Here is a 22,426-nt window from a genome sequence, read left to right as displayed (position 1 = left end):
ATATTTAGTATATGGAGGCTGGGACAGTTCGTAGACAGATTTTCACCACAAAATTATAATATATCTATTACCGATATAAGCTAACCAAATCTGACAATATTTTTAGTACCATTTTTATCAAGAATATATTAATTTCATACATTATTCTGGTTATTGTTGATTTAGTAAAAAGTCTGTTATAGGCACTGTGGTTCAATTTTCAACCATATATGAACAAGAAATATCCATGTTGCAATAATGCATGTTATTTTACAATTATTATTGTAATAATCGATAAGATTCACTCGCAATAGAACGTATAAATTGTATAAAAATTTGTATTTGTTATTGGTCTTCACTTCATCAAAATGTAAATGCGTGTGCGTGTGTTTATGACTTTAATCCTGAAATCTAATCTTTTTTGTAACAGACAATGCATTTAGGACTTGTGCTGCCTTCGAATAAATAATATTTTGTTGGTTTATACCTAAAAAGTTGTAAGTCAAAGGAGGTGATATAAAAGTGGCCTTCCATTTTGCGTTCAAATAATAGGAATAATACATTTTCTTCTGTGCAGAAAGCCTGTGTCCGATTTGTTTGCCTTCAGGCTACATTTGCGCATAAGTCGTCGCTTGGGCTTGATGCGGATATTGCCTATAAAAGTTTTTTAGTTTGGAAAAGTTTGAACCGTGTCCTTGCACCATTACGAGTACTATGCAGCAAAAGACATACACCCACATAATCAGTACTAGTAATAAGGGTTTATATAACAAATTATGAATACTGTGTATACGGCTTTAAAATGAAATCAAACAAATTTCGTTTACTGAAAACTGTTAAATTTGATTTTACGGGAAGAAAGGTAGAAGTTCTTTGGGAGAAAATGCACATTGCATTAAAATGAAAAAGGAAATTATAATTAGCAAGCGTTTTCCAAGTAAAGATAAGTAGATAAGTATATCAGGTTTCATGTGAGCTCATTAAGCAAATTGGTTGTAATAAGTTTTTAGTTTTGGATCGAGATGCCTGCTGCCACATTAATTTAATTCGTATCTTATATTAAAATAGGTGTTCTGCTATGTATAGTACATTTATAGCCACAGATTGTTGTACTTAGCAGCATATTACCTCCACACCATATTGTATATAATACGTAACTATTCTATTCCAATGTAATGTTCATGTCAAATTCCCTTGAAAATGTGTTGTTTCTTTGCAAAGTTCATATTGGTAAGGCGTACAGTTACTAGATTAAAGTTAATTATATGTTGGTAGTAGATGCATAATAGGTTATTTTAATTTTTACAGAGCGTATGCTCATATGTATAAGTCTGAAATATTTCGCAATTTATTGCGAATGGTAAGACTACTTTGAACTTTGTTTGCGATAATTGCAGCAGCTGTAGAGTAATAAAAACTAGACTAAATTTTCATTGAACTAAGCATTAATTATTAACAAAAAATATTAATGTTAAATTTTTCAGGAGCGAAATTTTTTCAAATTCGGTCAAATCTATAATATTAAAACTCAAATCAATCAAAATCGATTACAATTTATAAAAAAGGTAATACCAAAGTAGGAAATAGCTCAATCAATACTTTGTTGCACTTCGTTTCTTAATTACCCCCCTAATCCTTGCTAGAATGGACGAAATGCATTTTGGAATAATCCGACCTCCATGTCATCACAACGCCTATTCAAAAGGACGAAATGCTGTTTTTCTGGCTGCGGCTACCCCTTTCTTCAAAATCGCCCACAGATTTTCGATCGGGCTGAAATCGGGGCTGTTTCCAGGCCACGTCAACAGCTTCCATAATATTATATTAGTAGTTTATTTATCTATTTTTGCTAGCTTTTCAATTTGTTCTTATATGAGCGTTTGATTTCTTTAATATTAATTTTAATTAAAAAAAAAAAAAATCAATTCATTTTCAAGCCAAAGAAATGACGTGTGTGGTCGTACACAACGAAAGCCTGATAACTTCGATTCATTTAAAATTTTGAAAGAATGTTGTAATTGTCGGTTACAAAAACAGTTGTTCTACGATTTTCTTAAAAAACATAACTTTAGATTTTACATCGTATTTTATTGTTGGTCCTTTGAGGAATCACCAAGTGTTCATTAGAGAAATGCATTTTAAATATACATTTTAACAAAAATCCTCATTTTGTTGATATGTGACCATCGTGCTCGATCTCCCAAATCCGTTGGACTGTCACCATTGTTAGTCACTTGAAAGTACGAAATTTGTCTTATAATTATTTTTTCGAAGCACTGTTACTCAAGTCCAACAAGTCACAATGTAAATGACTACAAAGAAAATTTAATTTGGTTATGTTGAAAAGAAAATTTAATAATATTATAAGGTAATTTTAAAGTATTTTCACACATGATGAAAAAATTCTCCGATCCGATTTGATTCACACCCTTTTTTATCACATTTAAATGTTGATTCGTATCATTTTATTATTCTTGCTATAATTGAAACAAATTATATGCCATTAATATTTCAATACAAATGCTAGGAAAAGTGTTGTTAAAAGCTCAGCTGCTAAATTGGTGCTTTTAATCTTAGGGGATCAGTTTCTTTGTGTTCATGAACACATTAAGGTATTTTATTGTGCAGTTAGCTTCAAAATCGAACTATTCGCCTCCACAGTTAAACTCAACTTAAAAGATTTGGGTTTTCTTCACACTACTGATTATATTTATATTAAATTGGATCATTGGGTATAGTTAAAAACTGTGTCAATTGAAATTAATTCGTGTCCTCAACACATACTTTATATTCTTCATAATTCATTTCCCTCATGCTTGATAAGATCTCAAGCATGAGAACTGACTAAATTATGTTTTACTTAAAATTAGTAGTTATTCTAACTATTAAATCTATAGCTGCATTGTAAGGTGTTCGTTCAGCATTCTTTTCTTTAAACTTCAGAGAAAGTTACGCGTAATCGCATCTTCGTGTTCTGTCGATATTTTAAAAGTGTTTTATGAATTTCCTTGATGTCGTATCGGAAATCGCCTTCGTTACCATTGAGATAAATGTCAGATTTTAAAACTCAAATAAGTTAGAAATAATATTGAGAAATAAAATTTTTTAGCTGAGACCATCATTAAAGCGTAAATGTGGAAATTTATAAATATGTTATCGACACTATTTTTGCTTGTGACAAATGCAAAAATAGTAAATATTTCTCAGCTATAGTCCAACACTTCGCTTGAGTATAAAGCATTTAAATTTTCGTCGTTGTCTATTAACTGCCGTCATCCTTCAGGGGAGGGTCAACTTTTGACAGCAATTGTAGTCAAGTGCTGCAACTTATATCCACATAAGTTATCTGCACTTTTGTCCACTTAACTTGTATAACTTCAATGCCTTGTGAAGGGATTTCATTCGCAAATTGGACTCCACTTGCAGATGAAACGTGTCAAAAGTTCTAGCATTTCCTCCGATTACTTATTCGCATGTTAGATACCATAAACTAACGATAGTTAAATGTTTTAATAGTGAAATTAAATGGTTGTACATCTCTGCAAATTTCGCACTTTGCCGCGCAGAAATAGTGCAAAGAAAGTTCGTGGAACTAAAGTGGAAAAACAAAGTTTAACTTATTGAAACTGTTTAGCAAATAAGAGACTGAAATTACTTTTTCAAAGCCACCATGGCGAAAAATAATGTACCTTCAAAAGAGATTTTCAGGGATGCATTCTGTTTAAAAAATTGTATTTGGACAAATAAAAAAATGATTCCAAATTAACAAAAAAAAATGCAACAGCTTTTTGATTGTTAATGCGACAATGTCAATGCCATAGTACAGCTCAGAGAACCAAAAATCTTGTGAAGGACATTTCTCTAGAAACCTCCAATGACAAAATACTCTACTCGCCCGACGAACGCTTGCTCTAAGTAAAATCACCTCCATAACGAAGAATAAGGGATCACAATATAAAGAATTGCCTTGACTGTCATCGAAATGTTTATAGAGGTCCGCCTCTAACTTAATGGCGCTGCGAATGTTGCTCAATGTAAATATAAGGAAAGACGTGCTAATTTTGAAAGAATACTAAGCTCTGACAATACGCACACACACGATCCGTTATCAGGCTATCTATAAGAGATGCTAAAATTTCATTTCATATTGATGGATCTTCCGTCATTGTCCCGTTTATCGCACTTCTTGGACGGCGGTGATGTCAGCCTTTACTCTAATGAGGACATCAACCATCTGGGGAGAGGCACCTTCCCAATTAAGGGCCCGAACATTCCAGTTGCATGCTTTAAAACGTTTGCAAGGCTTGTCATCAAATGTGGGGTTTCTCATCCGAGGCTCTGTTTGGTCTTTCATTGGGGAGATTTTTTATGTTGTGTGTCCCAAACTCTACGCACAACCGTAGAGGTGGGCTTCGTCTTCCCAGTCTCGTCGCAGCATCGTCGGTCAACGTGAGTGAGCCTCCCGCCAAGTTCCCCCCGAGGACAACCATTTATTAAACAAATTTCAAATCGTACTTATTTACAAAGTTGAACTTAAGTGAAATTATAAATTAAAGTGAAATGTAAAACAATATTCTAAGTGTAGAAACAACATATACCATAAAAACTAATCAAAAATTAAATTAATTATTAAAATCGAAGGTCTGGTGAAATAGTATTTAAAGCTGAATTGCAATAATACAATTTTATTATTTCAGCTGAAAAAAAATACACTAAACATGAAAAGTTATAAGATGTACATTTACATTTAAACATATAAATTGCTCTATTCCTAAATTTCTTATACAAACGCAGAGCGTCCTGTAAACCAGACAGTCTGACAAAAATTCATCAGAATCCAATTAATACTGTATTGAAATCGATTTAATGCTATTCGGTGTGTTAACGGTTGCACCAATCAAAATCTGTTGTTGCGCCAATTGGTTGAGAATAATTAACTTGTAAGCTACTAAAGAAAAATATAAATATTACTCTCGAATTCATTAAAAGTGTTGAACTCATTTCCCTCGTTATTATGCTTGAGTCGAGGGTATTAGTACCGCAGTAACATGCAAGCATATAAGAAACTCTCAAAAAAAGAATTATGATTAATGATTAAGAGCAACTGCTTCGACAGATAAGAAAAAAATGTCCGATGAAATCAACTCCAAAATGACATCACACATTTTATGGCCCAGCTATGAAAATTTTATTATTTATGATTTTACTTGTAAAATTTCTATTAATATAAAGTTTTGTAGAATAAGGCGGCATATATGTATGTCACATCGATACCCATACTTGGAATGTGATATTTGTACCGGGTCGTACAATTGAAAGTATATTCATTTTTATTTGGCATTGTCCATTCGTTCGTGTAATTTATCGACCATTAGCATTGTCTTTCAATCTCAACCAACACATGTTGCTGTCCATACACATGTCTTCTCTAATCTTTCATTTCAGCATTAGCAATCTATTAGTGTTCACGCATTAGAAGATTTGTGCCGGGTCGCATTCGTCATATCCTACTAACATTTTGTTACAGGGAAGAAGAAAATAATACATGGGTTTAATATATTCTTAGAATATTTTTTCACATGTGCAATGTGCTAATAATACAAAGGATGAATAAAGCTTATAAGCATTTTTGAAAAATTCATTTTTAATTTGAACTTTGATATCAAGATTGACATAATTTTTTGTCATGTTAACGGAAAAATATTAATAAAAGTGCTTAATAAAAGCAATAAAAACGTAATTAATTATTATAAATTAATATTTATAGATTCATTAATGAATTGAGGATTAAGTAAATATATAGCATTAATAAGTTTCATATATTTTTATATAAAGAAAAGATATTTAAATTTTACATTTTATAGTACTTTTTAAAGTGATTAAATTTTTAGTAGTCCAATATAGTTGCAATTAATTTTACTTCCTTTAAATAATTAGCCTCCCCATATATACAATACTTATATACATATATACAATACTTATTGCTCTGTACAAGATATTCCAGCTCCTTTCTAAAATATCATTATATAATGATAATATTGAATGCTTTATTGCATTTACATACATTAATACTTATATTTATATATACATAAATCACTTATTAATTTTTTGGGCGAACAAGTATAGGATATATACATGGAATAAATATTTAACTTATCGTCTAAGCGGTCAAACCATTTGAGAGTTGATATCTGAAGAGCATCAAAAAATTAAAAATTAGCGCTATGTTCCTATTCGAGCATTTAACAATTAAAGTGTACTCGCATACTTGAATCGAAACACATGTGGATTGAGCTAAAATATATTTAATGAATTGTACATCCAAACTTTTTTTTTTAATATTATAAATTGGGTATTTTATTATTAAATTAAATGAATTTAAGAAAGGGCTTAGTTTTTTTTTGAATAGCTGAGTAATATTGTCATTAAGTTGTTTTTGTATTGTATAACACTTGTTGTATTGTAACCACTTTTATAATAAGAGTTTATTTATTTTTAATCTTTAAAGCGTTTACTTCAAGTTGACTATCAAGAGGTGTGTATACAAAACTTCGTTTCTACTTATTTGCAATTAATTAAAATCATTGTTTACTTTCAATTCTGAATAGCACCATAGTGAATGGTAAAACTCTCAAACATTTTGTCACTCACTGCCGTTTTTTTGATTAAGCTAGCTAGAAGCAAGTATATGCCCTGCCCATTTGTTATTCACACTTCAGCCATCGAAGCGCATAAGCAATACCGTTAAATCTTTGTGCTTACAAGCAAATACTTATTAACATCAATATATATTAACTTATAAATAAAATTGAATTTTCATTTTCAAATATGTATTATATGTATATAATAATTAGTTGTTTATAGAAACGGGAATAAATGACAAATAAAACGTTTGTTTACTCGGAGTGGAGAATATCTCTTACACGAAACAATACAGTTCAATACAATACAATTTTATATGCGTCAGAAGACATGTTAACATAGATATACTACAAACTTATGTTATATGTGAAGTAGGAGTGGATGGGAACCGATTTCGCCCATTTCCCTAATTTCATAATAACGAGCAATATTCTCTAATGAGGTTGGAATAATAATATGATATATATAACTCCATATCTAACTCGTTTTAGATGTTACAAACAACCGTTATGGGAACAAGACTCTGTAACAAGTTGCGCGAGTATAACCGGAATTTTGGACGGTCAAATCATTTCAGCACGTACATGAACTAAAATTGAAATTTCAAAATTTTTCATTTTATTAGATCTTCGTTGTCAGCTGATGCTTCTTTTTCTTGTGCTAAGTTGCACGTGGGTGGTATTTTTAATATTTTTTAGAATGGTGTGTCAATGTGTTAGCCGTGCTGGTCGGCCCTTTTACATTCGAATTCATCGGAATATTAGCCAATGTGATTAAGTCAAAAGTTTTCGATTCCTCTTCACTTTTTTCTCGAACTTACATACATATATACTTTTCAAGGTAAACGAATAGTATTCAGTACTTCTCTTACATAAATTCGTTTTCAGTATAGCTGGTTCGAAAATATGTTTAAACATATTGAAAACTCAAAGTGATGTATAGGTTCAACAATGAATTAAGTAACTTTACATTTATCCCCTATTATTTCTGAATAATTTATAATTACTATTTAGTGAAGTACACTCGCATCCACCTTCAACTAGGAACTCAAATCCTGCCGATACATAAGATCTTTCATTTTATTTTATTTGGACTTTTGTATTAACACGTGAAGAGTATATCTAACTTTGGCGTACATGTAAGAACACATAAACAGAAGAAAGTCAAGTCAAGAAAGAGCTTCATAATGATTATAAGGCAGTGGTGGTTTGTTGTAATTAGTACAAGGGATAATATAGCTACATATTAATATTCGTTTTAACAATGTGTGAACAGGCGCACATAAAGGAAAGATGCGTATTTAGATGCGTTTCAGCTCAGATAGGCAATGCTAGAGTTACACAAAAAGTTTCAGAATATAAGTGTGCTTTCATAAATATTCTGGACAAATAAAATTACTGCATATCTCATTTGTAGCATATTCTCATATATTCTCTGATTTAATAAGAATTGTTAAAGTTCACAACAGATGCACAACTGATTATTTGTCTGTGGGAATACTAAAGCAAAAGAAAGAAAGGAGTTTAACTTTGCCCATTTGTTTGCGCATATTAAATGTTTACTTTTATACATAGAATAGTTATCTCCAATACTACTAACATACTGTATTCCGACTAGAAAAAATATATATGTATATATTAAAGTCTTATATATGTATGTATGTATGTGATTGGCGTTGCAACAGTTTAGCCGGTTATAGCCGAATCGACGATAGTGCGCCACCTCTCTCTCTCCTTCGCAGTTCGGCGCCAGTTGGAGATTCCAAGTGTAACCATGTCGCTCTCCACCTGGTCCCTCCAACGGAGTGGAGGCCTTCCCCTTCCTCGGCTTCCTCCGGCGGGTACTGCATCGAACACTTTCAGGGCTGGAGTGTTTTCGTCCATTCGGACAACATGACCTAGCCAGCGTAGCCGCTGTCTTTTTATTAGCTGAACTATGTCAATGTCGTCGTATAACTCGTACAGCTCATCGTTCCATCGTCTGCGGTATTCGCCGTTGCCAATGTTCTGAGGACCATAAATCTTGCGCAAAATTTTCCTCTCGAAAACTCCTAGTGTCGTCTCATCTGATGTTGATATCGTCCAAGCTTCTGCACCGTAAAGCAGGACGGGAATGATAAGCGACTTGTAGAGCTTGATTTTGGTTCGTCGAGAGAGGACTTTACTGTTCAATTGCCTACTCAGTCCAAAGTAGCACCTGTTGGCAAGAGTTATTCTGCGCTGGATTTCGAGGCTGACATTGTTCGTGTTGTTGATGCTGGTTCCCAGGTATACGAAATTATCTACGACCTCGAAGTTATGACTGTCAACAGTGACGTGAGAGCCAAGACGCGAATGCGCCGACTGTTTGTTTGATGACAGGAGATATTTCGTCTTGTCCTCATTCACCTCCAGACCCATTCGCTTCGCCTCCTTATCCATGCGGGAAAAAGCAGAACAAACGGCGCGGTTGTTGCTTCCGATGATATCAATATCATCGGCGTACGCCAGGAGCTGTACACTCTTGTAGAAGATTGTACCTTCTCGGTTTAGCTCTGCAGCTCTTATAATTTTTTCCAGCATCAGGTTAAAGAAGTCGCACGATAGTGAGTCACCTTGTCTGAAACCTCGTTTGGTATTGAACGGCTCGGAGAGGTCCTTCCCAATCATGACGGAGCTTTTGGTGTTGCTCAACGTCAATTTACACAGCCGTATTAGTTTTGCGGGGATACCAAATTCAGACATAGCGGCATAAAGGCAGCTCATTTTCGTGCTGTCGAAAGCAGCTTTAAAATCGACAAAAAGGTGGTGTGTGTCGATCCTCTTTTCACGGGTCTTCTCCAAAATTTGGCGCATGGTGAATATCTGGTCAGTTGTCGATTTTCCAGGTCTAAAACCACACTGATAAGGTCCAATCAGTTTGTTGACGGTGGGCTTTAGTCTTTCACACAGTACGCTCGATAGAACCTTGTATGCGATATTTAGGAGACTGATCCCACGGTAATTGGCGCAGATTGTGGGATCTCCCTTTTTATGGATTGGGCAGAGCACACTGAGATTCCAATCGTCAGGCATGCTTTCTTCCGACCATATTCTGCAAAGAAGCTGATGCATGCACCTTATCAGTTCTTCGCCGCCGTATTTGAATAGTCCTGCCGGTAATCTATCGGCCCCCGCTGCTTTGTTGTTCTTCAAGCGGGTAATTGCTATTCGAATTTAATATGTACCTTATCTTAAAGTTAATGATTGCTGTTTTGATAATTTTTTTACTAGACCTTTTATATTCAAATGCTCCAATGCGTATCTCAATTATTTAAAATCGCTGTTATATCTAATATTAAAGTTTGCTGTGAATCCATTTTATTCTTATTTTGATTATTATTCTGCAAGTGTTTTGCATCCATGTTATTCTTTTTGTCATTCTTGACAGTATTCTTGAGAGGCTAATTTTAGCATTATCTTTCTGTGGACGAAAGTACATATATTCGGAAGTGGAAATGGAATGCGATAAGAATTTAATTCCTTTAAAAGAATAGAAGGAAATTAATAAGCACCTATTTTTATAATTATTTGTATCAGTAATCAGCAAGTGTGAAGGCATGCGTCACAATTTTTTCAACCATTAACAAATTATGCGTACACTGGTATGGTAAAATGAAATTAATAGCCCTAAGATATCGTCTGTAAGAACATGACATTTATTATGCATCATTTATTATGCATCTACTAATAAATTAGGTTTTATTTTCGGACATTGTATTACTCCTTTTCTCTATTTAACCAAACACTTAATTTAATTAACTGATATTTGTCCTTAAATTAGCCAAAAAAAAAAAATAAGTTTATCGCGTTTTTCTAAATATTTTTCTAATCTCAATTATGATAAGTTTGATAAAAATATTTATTTGATATACATTTTTTCACAATTAATATTAAATGGATTCCAAATATTAATATTTATATGACTGCCCTATATTGTAAATTTTCCTCCATATGCCATAAAAAGACGGTAAGTATTGATAATGATAATGAATGTGTATATTTTTGTTGCTTTGGTTACTTCATATTATTTTCAAAATTACCATTTTCATCAATATTACTTTTCTCATACCTATACATATGTTTGTGCTTTGAGTTGCATGCTTTGTCACGTATACGCCATGTCACCATAAGAGCTTTTATGGCGCACAAATGTATGCAATTTATATGAGAGATATCCGAAAAAAATTAGTTAGATGTGTTCCTATTCAAACATTGTGATTCCAAGAGATGACGTACTAAATGATGTGCAAACAAATTGTACACTAGAATTATGTGGTTAGAAAAAAAAACTAATTTTATATTGAACATCTCCATATAAACACCTTGAGGAAATTTGGAGTTCCTGGCGCGTAATTGGATTATTGTCACGCCTACAAAACTTTTTTAATCAAAAATGCTGTAGATATTTGTAACTATCTACTATTAAGTCCATTAAAAAGCTTATTCGTACAAAGTTGAAATGCTCGTATTATTCAGAAAACCACTAAAAAGGGTTTGAAATAATGTTGTTCACCTTCTATGAACTCTTACAGTACATTGTGTATAAATGACCACATTTTGTCGCACTTCAGATTATAAATGTGTTTTTCACCGATGGCTACGCAATTGATTGATGAATATGCGTATGTGCACCATTTGGTAACTACCGTCGTTAGTCACAAAGTTGCGGTTTGTCTCGATTTGCTGCTTTCCCTCAAATCAAATTCCCAAAATTAATGCGCCATTCGTTTGATTGATTGGTTTATAAAATGTGAATGCCGTGTGATTCGCACGTATTTGAGATTCCTAGTAATTTCTTTCACAGGTAATGTCTGATTTTAAGAAACAAAATGGGTTTAAATTTAATGATTTAACCTTTATAGCATAATATTTTTTGGGACAGTTTATAGTATGCTAGCTAATCGAGAAATATAAGATTATGCGCTATTTGTTTATATCGGATGCTTTACCGCTATAAGATATTTGTACTTGGCACAAATGTACGTGCATAACGTACGTCACTTATTGAAAAAAAATCGCTGTATTATAGAAAAAATGTCAAAAAAATGTCGAAAAAATTATGGAAATCATCGAGGCCGACTATCATGTTAGCTTTGCTTTAATTGCCCGAGGCAAACGTTAGCCAAGCCAGGATGGATGGTCAGGAAGGTTTGGCCTTCTGTTTGCTGGGATTGGGAGGGAATCATCAACTTTGAGTTATTCACTTTTTAACAAACTATCTATCTATCACCCAGATGCAGCCAACTTTATTCAATAGGAGAGGAAATTCCTTCCATTAGGACAACTCACTCGCCAAATTTCACACTGACCGGCGTTGAATTGCGTTGTTTCATGCAGATTTTTTTTTATTTTCACACGAATCGGTCATTTAATTTTTTACTTCTTAACACAAGTTTCACACACAAAAGCTCAATATAATTGCTTGAAAACGTGTCCCATCTAAACGAGTTAGATGTAGGGTTATATATATCAAAATGATCAGGATGATGAGACGAGTTGATCCGGATGTCAGTCTGTCCGTCCGTTCGGGCAAGCTGTAACTTGTTTGTGTAAAAATTAAGATATCTTAATGAAACTTGGAATACGTATTTCTTGGCACCATAAGAAGTTTAAGTTCGAAGATGGGCGTAATCGGTCATATAAAGTGCTATAACTAAGCCATAAAATAAGCTATTGAAGTAAAATTTGGTATGATGGATCGCACTATGAAGGGGCATATGTGGATGTGGGCGTCGCCCCGCCCCTACTAAGTTTTTTGTACTACTTATCTCGTAAACTACTAAAGCTATATAAACCGAACTCTCAGGAATTATTTCCCTCAGGTATTTCCTTATACAGTCCAAAAATGAAGGAAATCAGATTATAACCACGACCACCTCCCATACAAAGGTTATGTTGAAAACTACTAAAAATGCCTTAATTCATTAAGGAAAACCACCAGAAACCTTAAATTTCATTATAAAGATGGTACAGAAGAGCTGCATTCAAAATGGTATACAAAAATAAATGGGCGTGGTTTCCATATATCGAACATGAGGACCTCAGTGCTTCTACTATTTTTTTTTACCGAAAATACCTAATATTACAGTTTCAAACTTTCAATGAACTTTATACAATATACATGCCTACTATGTATGAAAAATAAATAAATTGCAATTATTACAATTGCATGGTATAGTATAGATAATACTATATGCATATATTTGTACATTCTCGTACATTTACATTTGGCTGTTTGTATGTACATGTAATTTTAATCGTAAAGAAGTACAAATTAGCAAACGTATCGCAGATTTTCATAACAGTAATTTAAGATAATTGCGATTTGGGGAAATATAATTTTCATATGTGTTAATCATAAATTGTATACGTGTGCAATATGTAGTAGAAATAAGTACATAGAAAGGTTATTTCAAGTAATAATACTATGCAATGAAATAAACTCAGTAAAGGACTGCAAGAGGTACATTTTATTCCTGTTTTTTTCGAAATTTTAAATAAATATTCGTTAAGTTAATATGATTCTTCTGCAATGTGTGGATTGTTTTATATGAGTTTTAAATTGAGTATGTGATATATTATAATAGAAGTCTACGTGCATAAAGTAGTCTGCCATTATTCACTTATACTACCGAGCACTCTATCCTTTATACGATAGATAATAGATGCATTGTAACAGTATTTAACAGTGAGTTTCTATACTAGCTAATCAAAAATGTCATTGTTATGCAAGTCATATTTATTATCAAAAGTCTTAAGGATATGTAGCGGCTTACGTTTAGTACATCGGTATTTTGTTACTTATAAAATATATTTTCTATCGGATGTGAGTGTTTATATATCTATAATTAAAAAATAAAATTTCTATAAAAGTGTCATTTGTTAACAATAACTTATTCAAACATAATAGATAATACAAATATTCGTTTTTAAATCGCATCTAACTCCTTGTGTCGTTTGTTAAACACCAACATTAAATGCAATTACGAAGTGAATTTTAAAGTTCGTAGCGGAACGGATTGTTTACTTGCTTAAACTAAAAAACTTACACTGAGACAAAATATATTTTGTTTAATAAACTGATTTTTTTGAATTTATACTTTTTATACGACTTCGGAAAAGGTTGCGATAATTGTTTAACGCTTCAGTGGAGAGGGAATAGCGTTGAACAATTAACACGAGAGAGAGAGAGTGAATGAGAGTAAAGCACAGAACTTAATGCACTTGTCATGCTTATGCTTTTTGAACAATTCTTGATTTTGTAGAACAATGTTTGAATATTTGGTTGGTGACATATTCACATGTGTACGCATATGTATGTTTGTATGCTTGTGCATTTTTTTTCTTTCGTTTCTGTTTAATTTCTGCGAATTCTCATTTATTTTGTGTGACTTTTGGTTGAAATACTCTGCGTTACCCGTTGAAAAGTTAAGGCTTCACAGGATCATTTCTGTAGACAGTGTTTATTTACTAATTAATTCGTGTTCTATATAATATTGACGTACTATTTGTAGTGAACAGTGAGTAATTGACTGCCAAACAGTTCACACGTGTTTAGTAATCTTCTCCTTTTTTTCTTACATTCGCTTTACTAGCAACGGTAGTGTTGTTGTGTTGTGCTCTTTTTTGAAAGACAGTGACTTTCCGCCAAGAAATTGAATTGTGACATTATTCGTGAAAAGATAATTATAGTGTCTGTGCTAAACGATTAATTAATTAAAAAAGTGATCCCAATAACCATGGCCTCCGATCCTGGAGGTAGAGACCAAAACTACTTTTCAATTTTAGCTGAAGAACCTTCACCAAAACGCAAAAGCCCTAACCTAAAAAACCCACATGATTTCCCACAACTAAAGAAAAACAACAAAGCCCTAAACTTCTCTCCTCTCTCCTGTCCCAAATTCTTATTAATTAAAAACAAAGACACCCAAAAACCATTAAAAACCATAAACATATTTCTACTCCAAAAAGCGCTCGAATCAATAACCTACGAATCACCCAGTTCCATTTCATTTACAAGAGATGGAGATCTACTTATTCTCACCAAAAACAACCAGCAAACTGCTAAATACCTGAAAGCAACAAAACTTTCAAACATATGTGACATTTCTGTTAATTTACATCCAACACTAAACACAGTCAAAGGTGTCATATACGCAAGCTGTCTTGCCAGTCTTACAGAAAGTGAAATAGTAGAAGGTCTGCGTCAACAGGGAGCAACAGAATGCAAAAAAATTACGAAAATTATAGATGGTAAACTTATCAACACTCCTCTTCACATAATTTCCTTTAACGCCTATGAACTACCCAAAGAAGTCAATGTTGCTTGGCTTAAAGTAAAGGTGGAGCCATACATTCCATCGCCAATGCAATGTAAAAATTGCTTTGTATTGGGCCATACTGCAAAACATTGCAAATCCGATTCCAAATGCAACATTTGCTCCTCTCCAACCCATGACCCCTCCCCATGCAGTAAAGTGGAATGCATAAATTGTAGACAGAAACATAGATCAGACCACAAACAATGTCCCACCTTACTAAAAAGGAAAGAAATTCTCACATACAAAACACTAAATAAGTGCAGCTATAGAGAAGCTACTGAAAAAATAAACAACAAACCTAAAGAATATGTACCACCAACAGAAAATTTAGAAGAAGCAATGAATAAAAAAACTAGAAAACCTAACGAAACTAAAACAAATAACAGCATCCAACATATTGATAACCCATTGCCACCTCTCGATCCCTCTCATACCCAAGCCAACACCAGCAATGGTACTCCCAAAGCATATGTTAAGCCTACTAATAATACTTCTTACCAACAAAATACACAACAAATCAACTATACAGCAATAACAAACAATCAAACGGAAAACACCTCTTACTCAAATCTTTCTATTCCGAACAATAATAATGATCAATTCTCTTTGCTTAATGCCCACACTCCTCTAACTCAACTCTTAAACAACGCTACAACACAACAAAACATCGAAGACAGCACTGCTATCCAAAATTTACCTCTCGCACATCCAACGGACTCTCTTAGCTCAGAAACTATTAACGATATTGAACTTTAAAGTTCTCTTATTATCGAATACTTTTTCGATAACAGAGATTCTATTCACCTATCGCTCATTGCATCATCATGGTACTTAAGATTCTACAGTGGAATCTTAATGGTTACAACAATAATTACAATGAGCTTCTTTTACTATTAAAAGAAAACTTTTTTCACATAATAGCTCTTCAAGAAACACATATCTCTACGAACCCACCAACAAATATGATACCGAAAAACTTTTCTATTTATACCCATAACGACATAGAGTCCGATTCAACTGCAAAAAGAGGCGTTGCTCTTTTAATCCATAATTCTCTTGAACATTCTATTCTTAACACAAATACAAATACTTTAGCAATTGCCGCTAATATTAAATCCAATATTTCTTTCACCATAGTTAACGCTTATATATCACCAACAGACAATTTAACAGAAACCGATTTACTTCATCTATTTAATAATTCAACTCGTCCTACGTTACTGCTTGGTGACCTGAACGGATGGAGTCCTTTATGGGGCTCCACAAATTTTAACAAAAGAGGGAAAATTATTACCGACTTCATACAAAATAATAATCTGATCGTACTTAACGATAAATCACCTACCCACTTTTCAACGCGGTCAACACAAACACACATAGATCTAAGTATCTGTAATCCACCTCTAAACATCGCGGCCTCGTGGAAAGTCTTTGATGAACCACATGGTAGCGATCATCTACCGATTTTCATATCCCTATTCGGACACAATCAGAGACAGAATTTTAACTACAATAGAGGGTACAACCTAAAAAAAGCGGATTGGACATTATACCAAAAATCGATTGAAATACTTCTAGACAACCTAACCTTAAACACTAACAATAGCAACCAAGCTGCAGCAATTATGCTAAGAAAAATAAAACAAGCTGCTCATTCGTCCATACCACTCAATAAGCCCAATTTTCGCCGAAGCTCAACTTACTGGTGGAATGAACAACTAACTTCCCTCAGGCTTCAAAAATTAAATTCATGGAAAGTTGTCAAGCGTTGCCCCACAAATGAAAATATTTTAAAATATAAAAAAGCTAACGCAATATTTAAAAAAGAGACAAAAATTTCAAAACGCACCGCTTTTATAGAATTTACGAAAGATATTAATTACCAAACTTCTTCCCAAATCCTTTGGAATAAAGTAAATATCATCCATGGACACTTCTTTTCAAAAAATATTCATGTAATCCAAAATTCCGAAAACATATCCGTTTCTACTCCAGTGGAAATAGGACAAGTACTAGCCAAAGCATGGTCGGACTATTCAAGCAATAACAATTTTGGCCCTGAATACGTTAATAGCAAGTGTCGATGCATTAATACCTTTTACGTAAATTATAACTTAAGCCAAAAAGCAAAACAAATTGAACTTCCTTTCTCTACACTTGAACTCAATGCCTGTCTTTCCACACTAAAAGGTAAAACTCCGGGCCTAGACAAAATCCCTTACCCCCTTATTAAAAACCTTCCCTCTACTGGCAAAACTAAACTATGCCAACTATACAATATAATTTTTACTAATAGCGTAGTTCCTCAATTTTGGAAAACAAGTCTTATTATCCCCATCCCAAAACCAAATAAACCAAAAAACACCACCGACGGTTATCGTCCAATATCACTAATTTCTTGCCTTTCAAAAGTAATGGAAAAAATGGTAGCAAGAAGGTTAATGTGGTACCTACTAAATAATAATCTACTTTCTAAGCGACAAACGGCTTTTAAACCCGGTTGCGGTACAATCGACGCACTAATTACTCTCGATGAGCAAATATCTAACTCTGTCTCTTGCAAAAACCATTTCTCCATTCTAGCGATTGACATGGAAAAAGCCTTCGACCGAGTTGGTCTACACACGATTATAGATCAACTAACTATGTGGAAACTCGGTCCAAAAATTATTAACTACATAAGGGATTACCTTCTCAATCGAAAAATACGTGTAAAAGTTAACGGAGTGATAAGTGAGCAATGGCCAATAGAAAACGGTATTCCACAAGGCTCTCCATTATCGGTAACACTTTTCCTTATAGCTTTCGACCGTTTAAGCCGCATAATAAACGAAAATAAATATTTCAGTCACTTATTATATGCCGATGATCTTTATATCTTTAACACCGTTCGAAATGCTAATAATTTTATTAACCAAATTAACACCCTTGTTAACAATATTTTAAGTTGGTGCCAAAGCAGTGGTACCAAAATCTCCTCAAATAAATCCAAACACCTACACATATGTAAGAAACATAATTGTAATAATATCGTATTAAACATCAATAATTGTAATATAACAAATGTAAACAATCTCAAAATATTAGGATTAATATTTAATAATAAGTATACTTGGAATGATCACATAAAACAACTATGTTTATCACTTCAAAGTAGATTGAACGTAATTAAATGTCTCAGTAACATAAAATTAGAAACTAATTCCAACGCACTCGTTAACATAGTGAAATCAATAATTCTGTCAAAAATTGATTATTGTTTCCCAATATTCAGCAAAACTTCAAAGAGAAACTGGGCAAAACTGGCTTCAACATACCACACCGCAGCTCGAATGGCGATTGGAGCTTTCCGTACTACCCCAATAGCAAACGTATTGGCTGAATCAGGATTACCTACGCTAGAAAACAGACTAGTGTATATCACTAAAACCATGGTTACGAAGCTAATCAACGCTGAAGACTCTCCTATAAAAGCTGCTCTAATAAACAGGCTACAACGTAAGAGAAAAACCAAAGAAACTCCAACCCTCCAAACGCTGCTAGACGCGGCAAAGGATATGAATGTTCTTTTCACCACTTCTCGTTTTTTACGCCTTGGGGCTCCTCCTTGGGGTCTTATAAAATCGTGCATTATTCTAGATCTGGCTAAATTCAAAAAAGAACTCACACCACCAGACGTTTATTTAAAATACTTTTTAGAAATTTTAAATGCACACGCTAGTTGGAATAAACTCTACACTGATGGCTCAAAGGTTAATAATATTGTTGCTTTCAGCGTCGTGAACAACACATCAACAATTATGTCCGCTTTACTACCACATTTTGCTTCAATTTTTACTGCTGAAGCAACAGCCATTCTTCACGCTTGCATAATTGCTAAAAAAAGTAAACGTAAACATATAATTTTCACCGATTCCTTATCATCACTCAAAGCGATATTAAACGTTAACTTCACTGACCCAACGATATGTCAAATTAGAGATATACTCATCCACAATGTGGGTAAAATCATTCTTTCGTGGATACCCAGTCACATTGGTATACAAGGAAATACGCTAGCCGACTCCCAAGCCAAACTTGCAACCAGATCGCCTCTAAAGCTAATAAATACAATCAATAAAAACGACATCAAAAATTTAGCCAAAAAACACTACCGTGAAGCCGAAAATGAATGCTGGAGCGAATACTCCCACTACTACAAAATGTTAAATCCCCAACGAACTTCGCCTATTCTTCCCACAACTATTTCCAGAAGACATTGCATCATATATACTCGCTTCCGGCTTGGACACACCAGACTAACACATAAACATTTATTGGAAAATACTCAGCTGCCAGTTTGCCCATATTGCAACATAGAAATTCTCACGATTCAACATATTATACAAAACTGCACCTCATTGGAACACATCCGTCTAGACTTAAGCAACTCAAACTTAATAGAAATATTAACAAACGTAACACATACTAACATAAAATTGTTTATAAGATTCATCTGTAAACTAAACATCTACTTTGAAGTATGATTTCTCATATATATTTCTTTTATTGAATATATTAACTGTATAATTTTAAGAAGCTGATGGCCTTAGTCGCTCGTGCTGTAAAATTATAATGTTAAGGCATAATTGTATTATCCTTTTCAATAAATTAATAATAATAATAATAATATTTGTAGTGAATAGTGATTCAAGTGATTCAAATAGTTGTCAACTGCAGGTTCGTATAGCGAACAACCGGTACTCCTTGCGGGAGATTTCAATGTAAATTTCTCATTGCCAGAAGCTGAACCATTTCTGGCATTCCTCAGAGAGAAATTTTCATTAGAAATGATCAATGGAAGAAATGATCCTACGACAAAAGGAGGTACGACTATTGATGCGGTATTCGCGAGAAATATAGATAAAATATATGTAAGACATTCCATATCGTATTTTAGTTATCATAATCCAATTGTAAATATTATAGATATCAATCCGTCAGAACCCAAAAATCAAAATTGATTTGGACTTTGCTTTATAAAATGTGCATAATAAATTTATAAAATGTGAATCGAAGAAAGTGTTGGTCACTCCACCATATTTTTATCCTTTCCCTCTCGCTAGTTTTCTTTCATACAAAATGATATGCATTTCTTGGAATATCACTAAGAAGTATAACTTCTTCCGCGCGTAGGGACTCCACGCACCTTTTTTTTTTGTTTATTTTAGAATCCATATGTAAGTGGCTACTACCAAAAATCATCGCCGCTATTGTTTCTAAACTATTGGAAGAAAATATTAAGGCCATCTGTACAACACAATTTAAACGATCATATGAAGATAAATCAATACCTAATAAAAAATTGACATGTTTTTTATCGAATAAAATAAGCGTAGTATTTCCCTGTAAATAAAAGTATATACTGTGGAACTTCCATAACTCGAACTTCTATAAATCGAAGATCTCCATAACTCAAACACTTCAATTGGCAACAGCGTTTAGAAGCCAAATTTCATACAAATTTGCTTCCATAACTCAAACTTCTATAACTCGAACTTCTCCATAACTCGAACTCTTGAAGTGGCAATAGAAGGAAACTTTCATATAAATTTCCTTCCATAAATCGAACTTTTCGACCAGGGCATAATACAAAATTTAAAATTTTACTATCGATGGGATACAGGCGTCAAGAGCCAAACAATAGCAAAGTGCAACACACACAATTACAGAATTCATGTTTTAACGCATTTAAATCAAACTTTATGCGAAGTAAACAATGTGTATAAATCGTTATTTTACAGCTTTTTGAAAAATTTATGTTTTATTGCAAATTCTATAACTCGAAGTCTCTCTAACTCGATGTTTTTTTTTGGATTATGGTGATTTGAGTTAGAGAAGTACTACTGTATATTTCTTTAAAAAATTTTGAAGCACATTTTTCTTAAAATGCATATAAAAGTAACTGACTTTGGGAATACAGAAATGGGCTACAATCGTTTATAATAAGTGTGGAAACTATCAAAAGTACTAATATAAGCGCATACTATGTATATACGCGCCCAACAATAAATCAACACTTTTTCTAATGCGAATGTAAAGAGTTCGTAATGTTAACTGGTCAAACAGATTTATTAGCTCAATCACTGTTGCAGCCAAAACAAAAACGAATATTGATAGCTTCTTAAGAATCCCTCTATTTATTCAAATATCCGTGCCATGTGAATATGCAATAAATTGATGGATATTTAGTTGCCAAAAGTTACTTTAAACATAGTCAATTACTTTGAGTATCATTGACTATCATCTCATACATAAGCTATGGTGACCACTACCTTTAAGTTATTATATAGCTCCACCTTAATATTCAAAATGGCATATTTATGCAAATAACCGGTCCCCACCGTAACACAAAGCACATAGCTAAACAAAGTGAAATATTTATATAATACTTTCAAAACAAATACAAACATTTTCTCGCTGAAGTATGCTATAAAGCTTAATGTTATTCATGCATGCCTTTATATAAATCATGCGAAAGTTCAACGAACAAAACAACTTGTTACTTGCCGAACTTTTGTCGGAAACTTATCTTATTTCCTGAGCTAATAACACGTGATGACACATAAATTATGCACACTAGTATAATATGGGAGAAATTAACGCTTATTTTATATCAAAGATATTTCATACCAATTAGAATATTTCAGTTTTTGTTTGTCAAAACCGCGCAATAGGACATTAATGGCATTCATAAAGGAAATTATCCTTCAACGCATTTGTGTGGTAAAACATTAAGAGATAATATGCTATAACTGAGTTATGTATAGAAATACTTTGTTTTCAGTATCTTCTAACGAGTACCTTAAGGTTAGCGTTCATAATATTTGTATCCCTTACGGGCAGCTCTACAAAATGATTTCCAACTGCCTATGTACTAATTTCACTAAAATTGAATAAACATATAAACATTAATTGTAAAAGTAGTCTTCAATAAATTAACCAACAACCGTTTTGCCTTTTTGCTTATAAGTGCTCCTCTCATTAACATCCATAACTACAGGCTTCATTAAAAACTTGAAATTAAATGCAAATCGTGGTTACATGCTGTGAGTTTAACTTTTTGCAGTTAGTAAGGTAGTTAAAACGAATATTAGTTGATTGTATGTTAGGAAAGCTTTAACATTGAAATTATTTAATTTCAAATGTATTATATACATATTTTTCTTCTAAGCTTAAATTCAACACGTTACTGAGCAACATCATTTAGCTTACGTTTTATTAGTAAAAATTTTACTATAATTCCCATTCACTAGGCTTATGTTCTTCTTTTCAGGTGAAAAATAATTAACTAACCGATGTTTTGTGATTCTTTGGAAATATTATTGTAATTTTCATTATTACGATCATCTATGCTGTTTGTATCACATGACGTATGAGCAATATTCATTATATATCCAAATATATTAATGTATAAAAATATAT

The sequence above is a fragment of the Zeugodacus cucurbitae genome, chromosome 2 (assembly GCF_028554725.1).
Source record: "Zeugodacus cucurbitae isolate PBARC_wt_2022May chromosome 2, idZeuCucr1.2, whole genome shotgun sequence".
NCBI classification, from domain to species: Eukaryota; Metazoa; Arthropoda; class Insecta; order Diptera; family Tephritidae; genus Zeugodacus; species Zeugodacus cucurbitae.
This window is presented reverse-complemented; position numbering follows the sequence as displayed.